The 23,168-nt window shown below is 43.1% G+C and overlaps 1 protein-coding gene across 7 annotated transcripts in view; it reads right to left on the bottom strand.

Moving 5' to 3' along the window:
* FOXP2 (forkhead box P2) overlaps window positions 1-19,137 on the bottom strand; it is a 405,984-nt gene extending 386,847 nt beyond the window's left edge. For 4 of the 7 annotated variants that reach the window (XM_077178957.1, XM_077178959.1, XM_077178960.1 and 1 more), the window contains exon 1: window positions 18,844-19,136. The gene's annotated coding sequence lies outside the window, so the exon portion shown is untranslated. Of the gene's footprint in view, window positions 1-17,561; window positions 17,582-18,843 lie in introns of those variants that run through there. The other 3 variants (XM_077178958.1, XM_077178951.1, XM_077178952.1) reach the window with 3 other exon arrangements.
* Window positions 19,138-23,168: the final 4,031 nt, after the last annotated feature.

Here is a 23,168-nt window from a genome sequence, read left to right as displayed (position 1 = left end):
GTGGAGGTAAACAAGAGAAACTACATAGCAATACTGTCTTCTCTATCCCTCTATAAACAAGCAAATTAAATATTTTGACTCTATATAAAGAGAGGTGATTTCCCTAAGAATTTTCAAGCCATTTTTCCCAGTAGGTGGAAACCTCTGTATATATTTAAAATCATGTCCATGGCAGAAATTCTACAGGCATTCAACCTGGCTGATCTTCAAAATGCATGGTTTCACCACTAGTAAGCAATGCATTCAAGTCAATCCTGGCTCTGAAAACTTAAGAACTTCAGCATGTAACTGGTGCATTAAAACATATTTTTGTGATACTTCATCAACAACGGTGTGACACGCTTTTAGCGTAACCTGCAAATGCTGCCACTAAAGATCAATAGAGAAAAAGCAAATAAGAGTAATATTTAAATAAATTTATGAAACATCCTCTTCCACAAGAGAAATGATAGAGGACCTAAAAAAAATTCTGGACCCCAGCAGATCACCACTCACCTGGGGGAGGTGATTCTCCCCTTATCTCTAACAGCACACTGCTGCTCTGAGCTGGATCACAATTTCACAATTTTGTACAGTTAGAAGACAGTGTATACTCTCCTCTAATAAGCATTCTTCTTGCCCCCTCCTTCGGCAACATTACCATTCATTTAGGCCAATTGGGATATTATCTCTCTCAGTCTTTGGATACATGCACCTAGGTCCTATAGATCCAAGTATTTCCAAAAGATTTACACACAAATATTGTCGGACTTTTGCAAATACTACCCTTAAGTACACCTCTTCTCTAAAAGTGTACAGCTTTTATATTTCCATTGCTCTTATTTTAAATCTTGTTCTTATCTTCTGTTCTAATCTTGACAAATGTAATCTCATTCTACTGACATAAATCCAGTATCCCATCATATATTAATCACTTATCTTCCATGTCAAAGCCTTCCTATCATCTCTCATTCCATTTCTAGAGGTAAACTCCCTTCTCCTTTACATCCAGGCTGCCAGCTTCCATCACCTATGTGTTATTTTTTCAATTAAGTGTCTTCAAGCTTTTTATCCAGGCTGACGCCTCACACTGCTATGAACACTCACAAGACTAACTGATTAACCTCTTTCAACTGCTTTGGCAGGAGACCCATGGAAAAATTTAAAACCAATTATTTGCTGATATGCTATGATAACTCCTTGTTTTTCCTGTCTTCCCTTGCCTGTTTCTAAACATTGACTTTACCCACGTATGTAAACTGTCCTGCTTCTGGGTTGGGACTCAGTAGTTCTGTGTTTGCACAGAACCCAGTGGTGGTCCTTCCAGTTTATGTTGGGGTCTCTAAAACACTGTCAAAGGACAGGCATGAAGTGAGCAAATATCGATATGCCAATAAGCACACTAACCACGGTCCTGCTTCTTTCAAAAAAAAAAAAAAAATAGCCATCAAACCAACACTGATACACTTCCTGGTTGTAATTGCTAGTATAACTCCTTCAGCAAATTTCAGTGTGAGTTAGAAAAGTCCTTAAAGAACAACCTGAAGCATCCCAGTGAAATCTACTTTGAAATCCTTAATAATGTCCTCTTGCAAATAACTACTCTCAGTGTTAAAAACAATCTTTCTCCCAATGGGCTTTGTTATGCCCTCATAAAGTGGATCAACAATACTCTATTACAAAGTATCTTCTCTCCATAAAGTCTTTTCTCCATATAGCTTTTTAAGAATGTATCAAAAAAAATTTACATCAACAAAGAAAAGCAAAGGAAAGAAGGAACTTAGGAAGATATCTAGCTTTGTTATTTCGAGTTAAGGTATTTTTATACATCCAAGGGTATTAATTCCCAGTTTAAATATAAAATATTTATATTCACCCAATTAGGCAGAATAAATAGGTATGCCTTTTTTAGAGGCAGAAATTTCCAGTCTTGATGCAGATCCTGCAACTGAAAGCAAAACCAGAAACAATGTCTCTCTAGAACTAAGACCCTGTATCTCCTTGTACTTAAATATTGTTTGATGAGGTCTCACATAATATTCCAATTAACCAGTATAATTTCCTGTCTTCTTAATCATGCATTTATTTGGTGTTTTATCAGTTGGTATATTTCCTCTCAGCCTTGTAATATTTTTGATCAGCTTCATAGTTTACCTTCACTGAACTAGAAAAGAAAAAATATATATAACCCTAGTTATAAAAAAAATCCTTAAAAATATCAGGCTGTTTACTTCAGCTCTTATTATTCTTTATTAATTTCTCATAATTTAAAGAAAAAATCCTAAAATCAAAGTTTTTGGAGGAAATAAAACAGTACTATCTAACAAAAATAAGACACAAACCAAGGACACTGTTATCGTGTAACACACAACTGTGAGAAAGAGTTTCAACTCTCACTTACGAACCAGATCTTCAAAGATTTTCAGTATCTAAAAATAAAGTCCATCCCTCTCTTGCATCTTTTATCCCTGTGGCATAAAAATTAAAAAAAAAAATTAGAGACACAACTCCAAGTTGTAAACTGACTTTATTTCCCATCCCTCTTACTCTTTTACAAGCTGAGTTGTGTTCTTACCACATCAACTTCCCCCACAGCATGCAAGATCAACGCCATTCTAGGCTCTTCTCTGATGAGCCCCAGCTGCAGAGAATGGAAATCCTGCACACTGCAGAACATATGGGGTACTGAGTTTTAATAGCCTGACTCTGTAACACTGGGTTTGGGAAGTTTTTACACATCCTATTAATTATAATAATATCAGTGAGGCTTACCCAGCAAACAAGCCAAAGTAGCTGATCTCTGCAAGAAGTTTTTCAAAGGTATAATGGAGTTAACCAAAGGGCATTAGTAAGTACCGAAGGAAAAGCAGGGGGAGATAATAAAAACAGGCAATCAGCTACAAAACATGATATGAGACTTGAAGGCTACCATTTCCTCTTTCAAGCACAAGATTGATTTTCTACTGCATCTCTAAGCAAATTACTTGAATCTTTAGCCTTACAGAAATCAGGTTCCACTTTAACTTTTTCCTGATACATCTGACATTTCAGCTGACAAGAGGCACTTTCCATTGTACAGTGATTTTGGTAAAAATTGGATGATTTCTTGTACTTCCACTGTATCTTATGCAGCTTCTTCACTTTGCAGTATTCCTCTTAGTTATATGAAATTGTCAGGACCCTCCTTTGTTGATGAAATACTGTGTTTCTAAAACCATCCCCTCCACTATTAGGGGAATAGTGGAGGGGATCTTTAAATAAACATGACAAGAAAGAAAACTTGAAAAAGTACAAGCAAGAAAAAGCAAAGAGAAAAATCATGAGCTACACTCCTTAGCAATAGAAGTGCTCTCAAAAACTTGCAAAAGCACAGATTAGAAAGGATTATGGCAGAGGAAGGTTTCCTTGACCCATATTCTGGCTTCCAGAAGTATCTCACAGCCCGATTACAGGGGCACACTTGCTTCACATCTCAGCCCTGACAAGCCACTGCCACTGTGCAGGGCATCACATGCCTTGCCACAGCTCTCCTCCAAAAGCTCTGTCCTGGCTGTCCAGGAGGGTACGGCTACAGCGATAATGCTCTAATTTTTCCAAGACCTGTACACTTTTAACAGCTGAATATGAAATGAGTTAAAGTACTTTGGAGAGCTAGAAGCAAGTTAAGCTGTCTGCACAGATATAACCTTTGTATTTTCTGACAGCTCTATAACAAAGAAAAAGCATCATAATCTCAGAAGTTCAAAAACCATTAAAAAAGTCTCCTTAAAAAATGGAAAACAGACATTCTCCTCTCTTCTCCTTCATACTTTTAGTATCAGCAGAATTATATTTCTTTCTTCCTGTCTCTCTCTTGTTGTCAGGGTTTTTTTTAAATTTGAACATATTTTCCATCTGGCCCGTCTTAAGACTTCTGAACTCTTCTGTCTGCCCATTATGTATGTAAGTATGTGAAAATTAGTATACTGCAAACACCAGGAGGTGGATTATGTGTCATTCATTACACAGTGACAATTCAGCTTTTTTGTCAACCACAAATATTTGTGAGACAGCAGTGAAACATAGGGTACCAGGATCCTGAGTTTCTAAGAATAGCACATAGGCACTTCCAAAGATGAACTGTTACAGCATCTTCCTTTGCATCATCAGCCATGACCTGGGGTCTGCCCCGTAAGCAGAAATCAGAGGCTCCTGCTTGGGCCAAGTTAACCATGTCAGTTATCAACAAGAGACTAATCCTTTGTAGTGTGGGTCACTCTGGACCACTGTGACCTACCCAGGCACTCACTGGGCTCTGTGCTCTCTGAAAGGCACTGAAGCAATGCAGATGGGCCACAGAATTCAACTCCAACTCCATAACAGAAATGTATTTTACATTTTGCATGAAGTGACTTCAGTCAATGTTCACCCATCCATGTTACAGGTAAGATAACAGAGTTATCCCTTAAAGAAAGAGTGGTGAGCCTTAATGAATAGTAATTATCACAAAAGGCACACACATTTAAAAAACATTCAGTGTAAGACATAGGCTTATTATTCTTGTTTCTATTAAATCTGGCTTAAATAAAGGTACTTGAATGAAAACATGATAACCTTTTTCTCTTTCTAAATAAAAAAAAAAAAAATGAAAACAAGAGCTTCCACAATGGGGTATACAGCAGGTGCAGAAATTATGCTTCACAAAATAAATTTGCAATGCCAAGCATTTGTTCCAGTTTGCAGTCTTTTGTTATTGTTTTCAATCTTATTTATTTGTTTATTTAAATCCTTCAGTTATTAGTGGTCAAATTTAACATCCCATCCAAACATACAACCATCAACAGAAGATTAAAATTTAAAAAAAAATTACAATAGTCTGCATAAGATTATACTGAACTGCAAACAAAAGTGGCAAAAGCAATTAATCAACCTTAAATGAGCAAAAGCTCTAGATCAACAACGTGTTTAAAACAAATTAAAACTTTGCAAATAATCACAGAAATGGCTTTTTTATTTCAAGTATACTGAATTTTAAGAGACTTCAAACTGTTAGAATTGCCACCCAGAGATAGAAAAAATACAGCTTATGCAGCTACTCACTAAATATATTTTCACATTGCCAGAAATTTTTTTAACTTCTCACCAAGAACAAAAATGCAGGCCTTCAGTGGAGTCTACAGCTACAGAAGATGCAATGCCTTTGATGTTATATTGCAACAACCAAACTGATCAAGTCACAAGTACAATGTATATCACAGTGATTTGCAGAACAGCTGTCGGGGTTCCTCTTACAGAGTTTAGCATTGTGTAGTTTGCTAGAACAATTTTTACCACAAGTACTTCAGATCTGCCAAGTAAAATCAAGAAGCACAATTTTCATTTATGCAAAACATGTTTTGTGGGAAAGACATGGTTGAACTGGAAGCAGTTTGGGTACAATTATTAGCTGTTTTACACAGTTCTTATTACTAGACGCACACATATGTGAAGTAAATTCAACTTAAAAATTTTGTTTTAATGCATTACAAAATTCCAGAATGAATTATGAACACTTGAGCAGTAGCTAATTCACTTTCCCCTCAAATTTTCTATGACAAACTGAGCAGTAAAAACAAAAACCTCTTTACTCAAAATCCACAGAAGGTTTTGGAAAAATGAAATGCAGTTGATGTGCTTCAGCAATAGGGCTCCACCTTCCAAATATCACATCCATATTAAGCCTACAGAAACGCTGTAGGAAATATTAAAAGGACAGATCTCTTTCTGCAGGCTTTTAAGGAAACTGTTCCCATTATTTCTATAATTGAAACAAAGATTAGGGAGTTTACTCAACAAGAATTTTTTTTCCCAAATCAACATTTGGGAATAATTTTTTTTCCATTCTCTTCAATTTGTAGCTGGATATCCATGGCACTTTTACCTTGAAATTACCTCAAGCTGCACCAGGGGAGGTTCAGGTTGGACACCAGAAAGAATTTTTTCATGGAAAGGGTTTTTAAGCATTAAAACCACTGCTCAGGAAGGTGGTGGTGTGACCATCCCCAGAGGTGTTCAGAAAACAACTGCACATGGCAATTAGTGCTCTGATCTAGCTGACAAGGTGGTGATCAAAGTTTGACTCAATGATCTTGTAGGTCTTTTCCAACTAAATTACTTTATGATTCTAAGTCCCTTTTAGAGCTCAAAGGGTTACACTACAGTTTTACCTCAACATAAGATTAAGCAAATTAACAGAAAGATGATGAAGAATACCTTGCACAAGAAAAACCTATGAAGGCAAAACACTGACACTTTCCTAAAGAATGTATTTTCTCATACATCTCTACTCTTAAGAACTCCAGTTAAAAGCATAAAGTGAACTTTAGCCTCATGCAGTTAAACTACCTTTTGTGCAAAAGGCTAATTCCAGATGTATCTACTTTCTCCATAAAATAATTTCTTCCCGCATTTAAATAATTCACAGGAAAAATGGACTGTCCACTGAGAGAACGATAACATTCATTTAGAACAACAAAAAAGCTAGATATGAAAAACACTGCAACACCAGTGAAAGAAATTGACTTAGCTAGCTTTTCTAATTTGGTCAGTATCTCTTCCACTGGGTTGTAAGAATCTTAATTTTTCTTCTGTGTAAGTGTCAGAACTACCACAAACCAGCACAAAATTCAGGCAGTTAGTGAGAAACACAGTAATCTCTGGACACATTCACCAATGTAAAAAACCTGTTTCTGCTTTCCTTTTTCCATCCAACCTTAACTTTTCTCAAGGAAACACTTCTAGTCCTCATCCAAGGCTCTCCTTTAAGAGAAACCAACTTAGTTCTTGCAGTTACTGTGCCTGGAGTAGGGCTAATTTCTCAGTCTAGAAAGCATTTCAGCAAGTGAATGGAAAGCAGTGGATGGATTAAATTAGGAGACCAGAGTTTGCAATCATTGAGCTCTGAAAAGCAATTTACTGGCATTCTCTATTTAATTATATCAACATCTCATAACCATTAATGAATTAATCTTTACTGTACTGAGATTAAGCAACTCTATCACAAAGTTCTGCAAGTATACATCTGAGCCAAGAATTATAAATTTTAGGAAGGCATTTTGTCTCTATCATCATCATTCTTCACAACATTAAAAGCAGTTAATTTCAACCCCATAAGCCGTGACTGCTGGCCCCCTTCCACACCTACTTAAGATAAAAAAGAATGTTTGTTTCTCTTACAGGCGTTCCTGCCCATATCCACACAGATATGTTCACCCCAACAGTAGTTTACTGAACTTAAGAAAAACAAGTATTTTTCAGCTATAGGTCTGACATGTGCAAAACTCGTTCCCCCTCTTCAACCCACAATGCCCCCTTAAGGGAAAAGGGGAGAAAAATTAACAAGTGGGGAAAAAGGAAAATAAATTTTTAAAAAAAGGCTCTGAAAAGTGAGAAAAGAGCTTCCTACACTAACAGCAGAAACAAAATACAAATTCAAACAAAGGCTGTCCACACTTATAGTGCTCATCTTTCTGGTTTGTTTTTGTTTTGTTTTTTTTTTCCTGACCTTTTTTCTCATATGAAACTTTATTGCCTTCACCATCATTTACAGTAGTTTCAAGAAGAGTACATACAGGGCTCAAGTTCTGAAATTTTTTCCATGTATACCAAATTCTACATATATATTTAGGTATCGGATTAAGGAAAAAAAATACAAAAAATGTTTCATTTTAACTTATAACTCTAAGCAAACCTGCATTTCTATTAGGCAATGAAAGGAAGACAAACTAATATTCACAGAGCAGAAGTACCAACATTTGTCACTGAGGAAAATAAATCTTTAAATCTGTTATAAGGTAGTGTTCCCTGAAGACATCCAACAGACATGGCCCATGCCTGTATATCAGAAGTTAAACAAGGAAGTAAAGATTTCTGGGAGGCTTTCAGTTTCATGCCTAAAATTCTGGGTTTAGTTTTCTCTCCTTGAAGTCTAAAGAAAGAAAGAATTGTGATTTATCTGATATATCCAATACACTTTTTGCATTTTTGAATGCATCTAAATTTTAAAAAAAATATGGAGACAGTAATTTGCAGTAGGTTAATAATTACCTATAAGAAAGATACTGGAGAACATAGATTTCTTCAATATACTGTATCATCTTCCACCAGCAGGTACACACAAAACAGAATGAGAATAAATTATATTCAGATGGTACGAATGTTCAGGATTTTAATATTGCTGTCCTTACTACAACTATATAAAACTCTCTGCATAAAGGTTACCTCTAACACATCTTCTAACTCTTAAACACATTAAAAAACACCCTTATTACATTGTACATTTAACCACAACACAAGAAAAGGTTAGCTCCCAATAATAACCTTATAAAGAAAGCACGGTATCAGTTAAATGGATTTTAAGTAAGGGTCCAAGATCATATTAGGCAGCAATTATAAGCTACAAATTGTATTTTATATCTTCAGTGAGAGGTAGCACAAGTCTTGCTGAGTCAAATCTCTGCTATAAAACCTCTTGCCATGCTTTAAATGCTGCAAGCAGCTGAGCCCTGAGGGGTTAAAGCTAATGCTAAAGGTAAAGGCTTGAAGAGTTGACCAGATATCTTGTGGCCATAGATCTAAGAGTGTCAGTCACAGGCAAATATACTGTACTGTGCTTGCCAGAGAAGGCCAGGAGTAATAGATCAAGCTCATCAGCTGTTGAGGAGCCTACCAGAGATGCAGGAGAGATTAACATTGGTTTCGCTGTGCCTACAGCCATCTGCGCAGAAAAGGTGACACTGGACAATGACTCACACTTCTAATGCATTTATTTTTCTTTGGTGCTTGGAAATAGTTTCTTCCAAACAACACCTCCTAAGAAAGAGGCCCCCAAAGTGTCAGGAGTGAAAAGGAATGAAAAAAAACATCCCAGTCAGTCAATTTCAAAGAAAGAGCTATGTCTTACTACAGCTCCCCAGGTTACCAAAGAGCCATCCTTGCAGCCTGGGAGAGGGTCACCCACACCCGCCACTGCCCTCCACAGCCAAGCTGCCAGCACTTACCACCTCAGCCCCCAGCCCACAGCAAAGCAGGGAGACCTCCAGGATGCCCTTGCTGGAGGAGGTTTCCAAGAGAAGTGACTCACTCCCTCCCAAGCATGCACTGTGAGGCTTGGGTCTGTGTCTTGTTTTGCTACCGAGGCATTCCAGGCTGTGTTAGTTTGGATTGCAACATAAATATTGTGCAACTGCAGGCTCCTTAGTTCCAATTATGGTAATATTGCAGGTGACAATATGAAAGGTATTTTTAATAGTCTCTGGTTACATTTTGCTCCATCTGAATCTTAGAAAAAGAGAAAGTCAGCTAAAAGAAATTTTGTTGATACATGAATTTGGAGCAAAACTGTAAGCCTAACAACAACTTGGAAAAACAGGTCTTCCCGATTCTGATAGTAATTTATTGTTAGCAACAGTGACCCAAATGTCAGTCACAGGATACAGAAAAATGTTTATAAAATTATATTTAAATGATACATAAGTATATTTAGAGGTTTGGATATTACTAAGTCACAAAATGTGCAGGCACCTATGTATAATAAGGCTAATAGTTTCAGTTTAAATTTTAATTCTAGTTACTGAAGACCGAAACATATGTTAAAAATAGCACTTCAGTTAAGTCCAGGACAGCAGGTTCCATTTTTACACATAATCGAATAATAGAGATGTATTCTTCTACTGAGTCACGGAAAGATTTAAAATGCGAGCGCTGAGCCTGCAACTCAGAGGGACCAGTCGAGTACACAGCTTTCTCCATCTGCCACCTTTCTCAGGCTTCACAGTAGCTCTGCTCTTATGTGACAATCAAATGATAAGGGGGAGAAGGAGTATCAAGAAGTGAGAGCAAGGTCCAACTTCAGCCATACACTTTCTAGACAAACATAGAGTGAATTACTGGTGTTCACACATTGCCCAAAGCTCCTGGGAAACGCCAGACTTGCTGCATATGCATATCAGCACCAGCCATGAGGCACACAACACCCTACAGCCACAGCACACACTATGTCATGCCTGGTAGCCATGCTTGGCTCATCAGGCTGGATACTTTAAAACAACTCTATGTTCACATTTTTGGAAATGTCTCTTTCATATGTCTTTGGACCCTCAACAATGATGTACCCAAATGCTGTACTTTTTAATGTTAGTGGTGACTTGCTTCAGAGTCTATGAAACAGTTGGAATAAGAACTTTTATTGAAATAAAAACTGGTAACACATTGATTTGGCTTTAATATGCACGGGCAATCTATCACCCCTCAGTCTAGGTGGCTTTGAAGAGCAACTAAGTAGCTGGTAGCTTCTCAGTTTCAGAAACCTGTTTTGGACAGGCACATCAAAATCATCAACCAGCCTCAGCACCTCAGCCATAAACGCAGGTCTTCATAATTCAGAAAACTTGGGATCAGATATGAAGGTCTTGGATTTTTCAACACAAGTGTGTGGCCATCACCTCAAGCACATCTTCTCCTGAAGCCTGAGACAGGTCAAGCCATAAGACGGGCAGGTGCGTGCTCCAGGAGCAGGGAGGCTCAATCTAAGCAGAGTCCTGGCAAGTGCCACTCTGCTGCCAGCCACAGAACCACCAAATCATTCCCAGCTCCAAGCCCCACTGCCAGACCAAGCACACCCAGACACCACAACCAGCCCAGAGGACAACCTGAAGCTGGAGCGTGGCACAACTCCAATGCTGCAAGCCATACATAGTCTGGAAATGAATGCTAACCTGGTTCGGAAGCATCCTTCCCTCATTTTTTCAAGGAAGAATTTGGAAGGCCCTGTTTTCTCATCACAACCCATTAAATACCTATTTTTACATTGTAAAACACTCTCTAGCATGGTCAGTTCCTGCCTGGAGAACCACATTCCTTAAACACATTCCCTGTTTTAGCAATGGATTGACAGCACTGTTCTTTAGAATACTTTCTCTCCCATAACCTGAGATGCAATAAACCCACTAGGATACATTCACTTTCTTTCTGAAGGCCCTGGTCTCCTTGCCAGAAAGCTGTGGATGGAGACAGAAGCCCTGGGATGCACAGGCACGGACACACACACATTGGATTGATCATCAGCTTCTTCACCTACCACTCCTACAGTAGTACACAAATATTTTGGCAGTTTACCATTTTCCTGGTTTCTCTGTGATTTGAACGTGCGCCCCGATTCCCAGACTCAAAACCAAAAACAATTTTAGAAAAAAAAAAAAAGGAAAAAACCAAAATCAAACCAAATCAAACAAATGCAAAAATACACAAAACAAACAAACCAACCCAACTAAAAAAAAACCCCTTAACCAGTATTTTTAAGGGTTTTCATATGTCAGTTCATAAGAAGTACATTTCTGGTTACTCAGGTATACCTCACACCCTTCCCTGGTCAATAATAAATAGAGGTGCAAGAACAGATCCAGAACATCCAACAGCAAACATCATTAACCCTTCCTCAAAATGTCACTTTCTTAAAATAGAATACCAAGTTAAAGTTTCAATCACAATAGATTTAATTTTTCTTCTAAAGCAAAAGAATGTGCAAGAATCTGACAGCATATGAAACTTCTGTATAGTCAATGTAGTTATCTGTTGAATTACTGACCATTCTTATATGTATGCTGACAGTTATTGTGTACTGAAAACAATTTACAGGCATCTTCACAACACTAAAAGTAATTTAAATGCATTCAAGACTGGTAACAAATGGGTCTGAATAAATTTTGTACAAAAGCATTTCATGATCTTTAGCAAAGTTCCATCCTAATGTTTTAACAGTTTTAGCATCCATATATTCTTTCAATGAAGAATGATTGTTGCCACATATCACAGAGTTCTCAGCACTCTTCCTCTTACATTCACCATACTGTACACACGATATCATTCATTCCTTATTGAATATGTTGTTCTACAGAGATGAAAACACTGACACAATTGAAAAGCATAACAGCAGATACGTGTATCTCTGCAGTCAGTGCACACCTGACTGCATTAGGTTTTCATGTTTTCATTTATAGGTCATGAGAATGCTGTAACTACTGTAATGAAACCACAATCCTGTTTGTTTTCTCTCACAGAGAAGTGTCTTAAATCAGAGATATACCAATTTCTGTGTTTCAGACTCTAAAAAATCCTAGCCTGTCTTCCAGACAGTTTTCTTCCCTTTATCTTCAAAAGACCTCTGTCCCCCTTCTGTCATAGGAATGAAATGATACTTTTTTCAGTAATTAAATATCAAATTTCAATGCAACAACTAGTAAGTAAGTTTCCAAAGACATACACTAGATTTAACAAGATCTAGTATTTAAAAAATATCAGCCTCAATTAGGGCCAGTGTAACCTGGTGTAACTTCTGTGCCTGCCATGTGCATAAAGCTGGCGCACAAAAAAGTTTGTTTTTTCTTCCCACTGAAGAAGTGAAGGTGAAGAAATTTATTTTCCATATTGGGCACCAGATGAAAATCACATTGCTCTTCTGAGACCCTCAGCCCCTACTTTCTGAGCAGTTGCCCATCTCCTGGCAGTGCTGTCTATGCCTTTGCTGGCTCCTGCCCAGCCACATGTCTCCTCTGGCCTCTTCCCCCTCATTTCCCAACTCTCCATTGTTTGCATGTTGTCCCTCTATTTTCCAAAGCCTTTTGTGGCTTCTCATCACTAATCCTTAAAATTTCCTCTGCAATATTTTTACATGGCAAAACTTGTCAATTTCTGATCTAATTTCCAAGCTGTTAAACATCAACCACAGGTTTTATTACACCACTTGTTTTACTAGGTGGGTTACAGTTCCAGAAGAACAATATGCCCTCTCAACATCAAGACTTACAAAAGGATAAATCAACAATGTAACTGTGAGCAATTTTTGTAAGACTTAGCACTGGCAGCATGGCAAAGTTGAAATGATGTTTACCTCTTTTACATTTTCTTCACCATTCCTGGGCAAGTTCAAAATCAACACCTAAAAGATACTTAAAGTATCTTTTATTATGCTTGATATACCTTTGCAACTCTGAGATTGTTTCTCCAAACACAAGTTACATAGTTTTCAGGCTGAATAACACAATTAGGTCCTGTTCAACAAGCAATGTAATATCACAACAATTCTCCTTCCTTCTCTGAAGGGACAAGATGGCAAAAATTGTAGTGGGAGCATCGATCAAGATTAGACAATTTTAATATGAATATATGTTAAAATGTAATTAGTCAAATTATGTCAATTACATTATTTCAAATTACATGAAATACATAACATATCATGTTGGTTAAGGCTGAAATACAAAAGCTGAATAATGGAATAAATCAGCATTTGAATTCACTTGAAGACAAATTCTGACTAAAGTTGCAAAATACACATCATGCTGATTGAGAAAAAATAAATTATTCTAAAATGATCATCAACTAAACATCAATCTTAAAAGATAAAGGATTTGTCTTGTAACAATACTTATTTACAAAATACTGTGCCTAGAAAACCCCAACAACTTTCTGGTTATATATAGTGATGCACCCCCTAGCCTCAAAACATCACTCTTCAAATGAATTTCCAGTTTTGGGCCCAACAGTATCTCCCACTGGGACAAGGCTGGCACAGACCCACTGGAATCTCAGTCATCCTCATAATGTCCTGGAGGCAAACTGAAACAAGACTGATACCAGCAATTTACAGAAATACTTAACATGATGCAATTTGCAGCCGTGTCTGATTGACCACAGAGGCGCAAAGGAGCTCACTGGGCAAAGGACTCGCAGTGTGTGTCCCTGTGGACCCTGCAACCAGCAATGGGCTGGAAATGTTGTCAGACACTCCACCAACCTCTTCCAGTACCTGCTGCCCACAGGAAGCTGAAGCTCCTTGGTAAACAAGCAAGTTCTACAGGTAAGCCAAAGCCAGTTTGTGAACTTCAGAGGGTTCTTTGTGACTCAGAGAATTGTATGATGGAGGTCAGTAGTTTCTCCTTTCACCCCAGAATGGACATCACAGAGCACTGCAAGGGAGATGGATGGAGTGGGCAGGGCAGAAAATCTCCCTTCTGCACGCTGAATGAAGGTGCTGCCTGTCCTTTAAACCTGTTTGTTGTTCCCCAGCCTAACCAATCAGAAAGTCATCAGTTACCTACCTAAAGCCCTGTGCCACCCAGCAGAAGAGACACCCACACTCAGGGCACGTAGAGGGTGCAGTACCCCATATCCAAGGGAATCAGCTGTGTCCTCAGCAACCAGCCTGATTAATGCATATAGTTAAATAAGAAACAAACTGCAGCAAACCCAATACCAACTACAGATGTGTAATTACTATGAGCAGGAAAAAGAAATAACTAAGTAAATGAACAAAAAGTTAAACCTACAATGTTCTTATTCCCTCCCCTCAGCAACTTCTACAACTTACTAAAAAGACTTAAGACAGTAAAGACCTTAAAACAGTATACTTAGTATTTTACTTTATTTTTCTTAGAATAGGAACTGAAATTGTGATATTAAACATAATTCTACATAAATTCATTCCTCAGAGTTCAAATGTTACTTTCTAGCATCATCCCAAACTATACATTCATGAAGCAATAAACATCATAGCAACTGTTCATTAAAGAGATTATTTTCAGCTACTTCAGTGATGACAGCATAAGCAAGCTATTACTGGCATTTTCAAAACCACCTTTCTGACATAAAACATGGTGTTGCCCTTAAACACAAACCTATCAGAAATAGGATTTAAAAAAAAACAAAACAAAAAAACAGAAAGCAAAAACAGATTCAAATCTTGCAACAAATAATAGATGCCTCTTATAATTTGCAGTGAACATTTTGGAAGATTTTTAAAACAGTAAGTTTGATTAAGCTACTGAAAGCCTCAGAAAGAAGAAAAAAAAATTATCAGTGCTAAATAATACTTGTGACACTGCTCCATGTTTTTATGCTGGTCTAGAAGTTTTGAAATTTAAATCTAAAGCTACCCTTAGAAATTATTACAGTAAGTAGGCTTATTCTGTAAAGGAACAAATGTGGAAGAAAGCCTTCAAACAACTATTTTATTGCAATTTTAAGATTAATTTTAAGAGGTTTGTTTATTACAGCTAACATTTTCTACAATTTCATCACTTATATGGGGTTTTTCTGGTGCCACTATTTTACACATACAATCAAGAAAGTTATCAAATCAAAACAGGGCATGGAACAGGAATCTAAATGACACGTATTTCTTCTAACAAGGATTAGCTGAGAAGTATGCTACAGTGGCTGTGAAAAAAATAAACAGTTTGCATTACTTCTAGACCTATTAGCTGTCACAAAATTTTAAAAGAAAAATCAGTTCCAATTTACAGAAAATTATCATTTTACAACAAAGTTGATAGCATTTTTATTTTGACTGTGATTTGCATTTTTCTCCAGTTAAAATCATTCCATGAGCACTTTTCAGTGACCTATGTGCTAAATCGTTTTCATTTCATATGAGCAAGTGACCTCTTAACAACAGGACCAACCAAAGAAAAAAACATGACTCCTAGGAACCACTCATTGTCAGCCACCATCAAAATTTAATTTCTCCAAAATGAACCCGGTAAAAATTGAAATAGACTAAAAAAGTTCTCCATATTCAGAAATATTAATTAACCCCTCTATCAGAAAGATAAATACCAGCCCTCACATATCAATGATGAAAAACAAAGACATTAAGTGACATTTTCAATGACACATAGCAAAACACTGCCACAACATGGATCACATCTCAGAAGTTTTCTATTGTTTTCAGCCCACTAGCCTCGACTAACTCCTGTGCAGGCAATGCTGAATCAGGTATATTTCTCAGAATACCAAAAGCTTATTCCAGCTCACATAAATTAGTCCTAAAAAAAAAATCTTATTCTACAGTAATTAAAAAAAAAAATAAGTCCAACAAGAACTTTAAAAAAAATAATGGAGTCTGACAGGAATGTTTTTAAGCAAATAGACCATTATTCTTAAAATTATAGTCCCAACACATTCTATTATGGAAAGCATTAAAATATGTATAAGCAACAGATGATTACAGAAAAAAAATGCAACAAAAAGAAGGCAAACACCACTAAATAAACAAGTCACTTCAAAAATCTGTGAAATATTCACCTGACTACTCACAAACCCTAGTGCAGCTTTCAAAGACTCCCATGTATTTACTGACTGAAATGTCCCGAAGCTGGTATATTTCTTTTGCTCTTCCTCACACTCAAACCCATTCTAATTTTGCTGTCCCTTAGAGACTATTTGGTCTTTTTACATAAATATTCAGTAAATAGAAAGCTACAAAACATTCAGGTTTTTTCCTCTCTCAGATGATATAAACACTGCACTGTAGCAAAGATCCCATGACACAATGTAAAAATCGCTGAGGTTAAACTAAAAACAAAGAAATACACAAATATTTATACAATTGATTCTGCTTAAGCTTCCTCCTAAGGTTACTGTTAAACCTTAAAGCCTACACCAACAAGGCCTCACATGAAGCAGTGTATTTCAGGTGTTACATATTATCAAAATAAATTAGGATGTCTAACTACAGGCATTTTGGAAATGCTGTATTTGAAATACTCTTTCCTTCCCCTTAGCCTTTTACTGATCTACTATCCTGAGTAATTAAATGAATGATTTAAGCATGCAAAAATTCTACAGAACAAAACCGTTTTGTAAAAACTACATTAAAACTGCAGATTACTACAAAACAGGGGTATTTTGAGTATCTATATTTACATGAACAAATTATCATCGTCAAGAAAAAACTTTAGAAAATACTTATTTGAATGATTAAAACCATATCCCACTTAAAAGGGTTTAGTGTAGCATTAGAGAAACCAATTTAATAATTAATCATATTTTCTTTAGAGTAATATTACTAGCAGTAATGTTTTTCCTTAATGGCTTTAAATTACTTAGCATACAGAAGAAAAAATTTAAAACTGTCAAAATATCTTAAAACTTTGACTTCTTCCCCCCCACACACATGGATTAATGGGGAGATATCGACACCATGCACAACTTCTGAGTCCCACCTTCGTAAAAATATTTCCAAGGGCCTGATCCGAGCGTGTGAAGTCAATGGAGTGATTCCTACTGCTGCCAAAGGAAAGATTCCCACTCTCAAGAGTTGAGTTTGGATAGGGGCTCTAATGCACAGAAAGACAAGGGAAGATCCTCTTTGGAAGAGGAACTTCTGTGTTTCTCTCGGTACGTAGGCACACAGGCAAGACTTCCTAGAAGTACGAGCGATTCCCAGGTAGAGGGTACTGCCCATTCCTCCATCTGTAGCTCTGCACTCTTTACTAATAGAGGACAAAATCACAGATTCATGGTGGTTACTTTTGAGATCATTTTTCCCTGGGGAATATACCAGCAGCCCACTTTCTATCTGGACAATTCTTGCAAATTTTAGATGAGCGTTTTCCTGCCAGCCCACAGCCTAAGCTTTACGCCTCTCAAGTAGCTCCATCCCGGGACCTTACCGGCGCTCGCCAGCGTTCTCGGGCTGCGCTGCGACACGGGCCCGCTGCCTGCCGAACCTGACGCGAGCCGAGCTACGGGAAGAGAACAAAACCGCCTGACGGACTGCCTGCCTTTACCTTGGCCGTGCCGGGCGGCACACGGCTGTCCGGCAGCTTACGGGCGGCCGGGAGCGCTGCCGCCTGCGCACCCCGCGCTCGGCGCGGCAGGACGCGGAGCGGAGGCGCCGGCGCTCGCCCTCCGTCCTAGGGCTGCCCTGGCACTCCCGATGGCACGGCAGAGTGCAGCCCGCTCCACAGCCAAGGCCGCCAAGGCCGCTCTGCCCTCATAACCTATCACGCTTCCCAAACTTTCCAAGTCCCGAAGCCCTCCTCAACTTCAAAGCCAATTTTAAGGGAAGGCCCCTGCGTACCAGGCACGGAGGCCGCCTCCGGAACCCTGCAGCTCCAACACTATTATTTATTAATTGTTGGGTTTAGGCAATTTTGTCTTGGGCCAGGGGACGACCCTCTTCCCTGCGCAGCCCAAACAGCGCCCGGCGGCGCCGCTGCCCCACGGGCACCTCGGCGCCCCTGCGCTTCCCCTCCCACGCCGGCGGGGGCGCCCCGGGGCAGCGCGGCGCGGGGCGCCCCGAGGGGGCGGCCGGCAGCGGCCCCTCCGCGCGGGCGGGCGGGCGGAGAGGCGGGGGCTGGGGTGCGCCTCTCCCTCCGGCGGGCAGGCGGGCAGGCAGCACACAAAGGAGAAACGTGACACGTTTCTTCACCCGGGCTGTCTGCTGGGGAGGTCTCGGGGAAAAAGAAGAAAGGGGGAAAAAAAAAGGGGGGGGGGGGGAACCCAAAAAAACCCCAACACGCCACCACACAAACGGGGAGGCAAACGGCGGGCGGGCAGCCGAGCCTCCCGCACACGCTTCCTCGGCAGCCTGGCCCCAAGCCCTCCCCGCCTGGCACTTCTCTACCCGTGCGGGGAGGCTACAGGTTGTTTGTTTTTAATTACGCGGGGGTGGGGGGTCCGCAGCGCTGAGCGGCGGGAGGGAGGCCCTGCCGACCCGCAGCCGCCGCGAGTTGTTTTGGGGGAGCTTACGCCGGCTCCCGCGGCCGACCCGGCCCGGCCCGCCGGGCACGGCCCCAACTCCGGCCGGGCACCGCAGGCTCCCACCGCAGAGAGCGCCCCCGCCCCCCGCTGGCGGTGCGTGTTTGGGAGCGGTGCCACCGGGTGCCGGGAGACCTGACACATGTCACTGCTGCGGCCCCGCCGGCCGCGGCCAAACTTTCCCGCGGCGGCGGCAAGTCAGTGAGCGGCGGCGGAGGGGGGTGGAAGCGCTGGAAGTAGCAAGTCACACCGGGGAGCGGAGGGAGGAGGGGACGGGTGTGCGGGGCGGGGTGGGGGGGTAGCACTTACCGGGAGGAGACACCGTGTAGGGCGTCCCGGCGAGCTGACACCGAGAGAGAAAGGGCGAGCGGAGCCGCGCGCAGCCGCGCGCACATACAAAGTCCCTGCGGGCGGAGCCGCCGCGCGGGCCGGGGGAGCGGGGGCGGGCGGGCGGCGCGGGGCCCTCCGCGGGCGCGGAGCGGCGTCGGAGCCTCGCGCCCTCCCGCCGGCTGGTGCTGCCTGGCGCTGGCGGTGCTGCTCTCCCTCCCCCGGCGTGCGGGTCCGCCCGTGTGCGGAGTGTGCCGCCTGTGTGTATGTGTTTTGTTGGGAATGCGAAAAAAAAAAAAAAAAAGACGAGGGAAAAAAAAAAAAAAAAAGAAAACCCACCGCACACACCGGCTGCTTTGGAGAGAGGGGAGTGCGAAGGGAGCCCTCCCTCACATGATCGCAGAGTGGCCTGCACAGAAGTGCTAATAACGCGGGGAGGGGTGGGGGGGAAAGCAGCGGAGGGGGAATGGCAACAAAAAAAAGTGCGGCGGGATGCGCCGGGCCGTGCCCCGCTCCGCCCGCGCCTCCCCCGGCCGGTCCCCGGCGGAGCGGGCGCTGTGGGTCGCGGCGGACGGCAGCTCCACCTGCTATGTAAACAAACCGTCGGGGAAGTTGTTTGCCGGCGGCGGCTGCCCCTTCCCGCCCCCTCTCCCCTCCCGCCGCCCTGCTCCGCCGGCTCCGTTAGACACAACGAGTTTAGCAGACGGGCGGAAAACAAAGCCGTGTGTTGTGCTGGCAGTGCCGGCCGGCTGCAGCCTGCTGGCAGCCCCCGAGGTGCCGCGGCCCCGCGCGAAGCCAGCCGGGGAACCCGGGTGGGAGGGGAACGGCGGGGCAGGCCTGGCCGATGGCAGCAGCTATGCCGGGAGGCACGCGTGGGCCCTGAAACTTTTCTTCTCCCGGGCCCCGGCACTTGGAGCAAGGTGCAGGACCCCCCAGATGTCCGCAGCAGGGACCGGCCGCTCCCCGCCTGTCTGGAGCGGCAGCCCCAGGGCGGGGCGGCCGCTCCTCCCGGGAAAAACACTTTTAAGTGATTTCTGTGTGGGATAGGGTATCAGGGGAAACGGGGAGAGAAGTGCTGGCATCGTGGCTATAGGTGGTCTTGTCCTCCCTTGTCCTCGCCACGGTCCCCAGTAAATCGGCGCCGGGGGTGTGTTTGGGTGGAAAGACCTTGCGTGGGCGAGGGAGAAAGCGGACGGCGGTGGCCGAGCGGAAAGCGGGGTTTGTTATTTCGGAGCCCACCTAATTATCGCGCGGCAGCCCCAGCGTTAGCAGGGCTCTCTGTACACGCCGAGGGCCAGGATCACAAGTGACTGTCACTCAGAATTAACAGTCACCGCATTTATTAAGCACAATTAAAAATCCCACAAACTTTGCCACTCGCTGCTACAGGCAAGTGGCAGACCGCCTGCCCGCCGCGCCACTCGCTCCCGGGGCCGCCGGCCAGCCCCGGCGGGGGCACTGCCGGCCGCTCGCCACCGGCGGGGGGGGGGCGGGGGTGTGGGGGGGAAGCCGCTATCGTGGGGCGGAGCCGTCGCAACTCCGGCAACTCGGCGGGGCCCCCCGCGGCGGCCCCCGGCCCAGGCCGCCCCCCGCCCCGCCGCGCACCCTTCCGCCCGCCCGCGGCGGCGGGGCCGGGGGCCGGGGCGGCGGCGGGGCCGTGCGGGGCGCGGCGGGCCGGCCGGCAGCCAATGGGGCGCGGCCGGGTTCGCGAGGTGAAAGTTCAGCGCCGGGGCAGAGGCTCGCGGGGCCGCGGTGCTGCCGATGGGTGGCCGTAAAATATATTTATTTGCTACTCGCGGCTCTTTTGTCTCTTTGCCCCTCGTCCCCCCCCCTCCTCGCCCCGTCTTTGCCCCGGGTTACCGGGGCGCTACCCGCTGCCGCGGAGGGCTACGAGCGCAACGGTTGCGGGGGATACTCGCGGCGCACCCCGCGGAGCCGTGGGACAGAATTCCCGCGGGCAGCCGCCCTCCACGGCTCCGCTCCCCGCGAGCCAGCGGGGCGGGAGGGGAACCGCGCGGGACCCGCCGCTACGCGCCCCGCCGGCCCGCAAACGAAATCGGGCCCCGCAGGCTCCGGCCGCGCATGGGCTCCGCGGGCAGGGGCGCGGAGCCTCGCGGGGCTCAAGCTGCGCGGTCCGGAGACCGCCGGCCCCCCTCGTCTCCTCAGGCAGGAAGCGCGCCCCGGGGGAGAGGCAGCTCTCCCTCAGGAGCCGTCTGCGGTAGCGAACAAATCCCGGTACCGGCGGAAGGCAGCGTGCAGCGGTACTTTCTGTGGGGTTAGCCCGCGGCACCGAACCGGCGGGACGGCGCGGCCCGGCCGCGGGCACCGCCAACTTCGTTGGGCGCCGGGCGACCGCGGCATCCCCCGCCGGCGGGACGGGAGCGGCGGCGCGCAGCGACCCGAGGCTCCGGCCCGGCTCTGCCCTGCCCTGCCCTGCCGCGGGCCGCCGCCGTCGGGCCGTCCGCCGTCCGCTCTCGTGAGTGCCCGCAGCTCTCCCAGCCCTTTCTCCGGGCTGCGCTTTGTTCCAAGAACCCCTCGTCCTGTTCAGCGTGGCCTCGCAGGCAGACCCTCTGTCTGGTGGGCACAACGTGCCGGGAACAACACGGCGCTTGGCCGCTAATATTACTCGGCGCGACTTGGCAGTTCCACCCGAAATTAAAGCTAAACAAACACACACTTTCCCCACTTTTTTTTTTTTTTTTCAAGGACGACTACGGTATAAAATGTGACTTGGCTTTCTAATGAAAAACGCTGGTGCGTTTTATTTGTTCCTGTTTACGGTTCAAGATTTCATCTGCACAATTGTATTTCTCGCTTGAAATAAACCGCTTTGAAACCATTTTCCTTTAATTAATTTAATGTAATTTCTCTGTGCTGCTGGCAGTGTTAGGTGTCAATAAGATTGCTATTTTCTATTAGGATTGTTTAGAAAGCGAACAAAAACACATAACAGACTCCTCTTCGAACTAGGTGCACTCCCTTTCCTCCCTGCGTACTGCTCCGAGACACTTGGGAAAGAGCAGAAAATGCTGGTTTTAACCGAAGTCAAGTCGAGGAGAATCTGTATTACAACATCAAAGAAAAGGAGACGTTACAAAATTGGTGGAGTTACACCACCATCTGTCGTTAAGCTTCGGGACTACAAAAGTTCAGACGTATAATAAATCTTAATGAGAGATGGCAACTTTCTTTTTTTTCTCTTTCACCTCGAACTCCTGCCGCCCCGGCAGGGTGGGTTTCTCGGCGTTGGATGGTCCAGAGTGACAGGCAGCAGATTGCCCATGCCCTTCACAGACCTGTCTGTTCACTGCACCCTCCCAGGCCAAAGGGTTTCTTCTGGCACCTGATGTCCCCAAGAAGTTGCTCATCAAAACACACAGGCACCAACTCTTCACAGTACTTTTTGGCCTCAGGAGGTTGCATTCATAAAAAAGAAGTCTAATTAAAAAAAAAATAATAATTAATAAATCAACAAAACTAAGCCACCCTCACATATTCAAACCCCCCTCTAAAAAGATAATAGATAAAAGACGAATTAAAAAAAAAGGAAAAAACCCCAAACAAACAGATCTTTCATATTACAGTTGTAGGATTCAATTTAGCCCATTTTTTATACCTGTTCTGCAGTGGTGCATTCTGAAAAGGAACATATAGAAAACAGAACTTGGAATAGTATATGTGAATGAGCTGTGATGGTCTAATACAATCTGTGATTGCTCTTAAAGCTTTGATTGCTATAAACAAATCCTTATGCATAAAATGATTTTCTATTCCCCAATGTAAACATGTCACCTTCTTGTCAGATCTCCCCATGAGACTTTAGCCCTTTCTAAATTTAGTTAAATGGCTTGCAAATGCCCATTTACTATAGTTACTGAAGAATCATAAAAAGAAGCAATATTTTCTTTGGGATTTTCTGAATCTTGGTGTTCTCAGTAGCCAGTTGGTCTCCATGCAAGCAGGTATCTTCACTGAATAACCACAAAACCCACAAAAATAATCAAATTTATCATTTTTTTATCACTGTTCTATTTTTAGACAGGTGTGGTTTAGTCAGTATTGACCCAAATGTGTTGCTGGATGGAATGCTTACCATTAAAAGTTAACTTTCAGGCTGTTTCTGTTTCACTGTGGAAATACACAGAATTTTGACTGTCTTCAGGTTGGCATTTCACAAGTGCTCACGAACATTACAAACCTGCAATTAGCACTGGGCATCTCCTAATATAAATCCTGTTTCTAATCTTTTTCTAGGCCTAGAGAAACTCTATTTCCTATATCCTACCAGTAGTTTTTGACACTAAGAA

The sequence above is a fragment of the Agelaius phoeniceus genome, chromosome 5 (assembly GCF_051311805.1).
Source record: "Agelaius phoeniceus isolate bAgePho1 chromosome 5, bAgePho1.hap1, whole genome shotgun sequence".
Taxonomy (NCBI): Eukaryota; Metazoa; Chordata; class Aves; order Passeriformes; family Icteridae; genus Agelaius; species Agelaius phoeniceus.
Note: the sequence above shows the minus strand (reverse complement) of the source record. Positions and strands in the feature narration are given on the sequence as shown.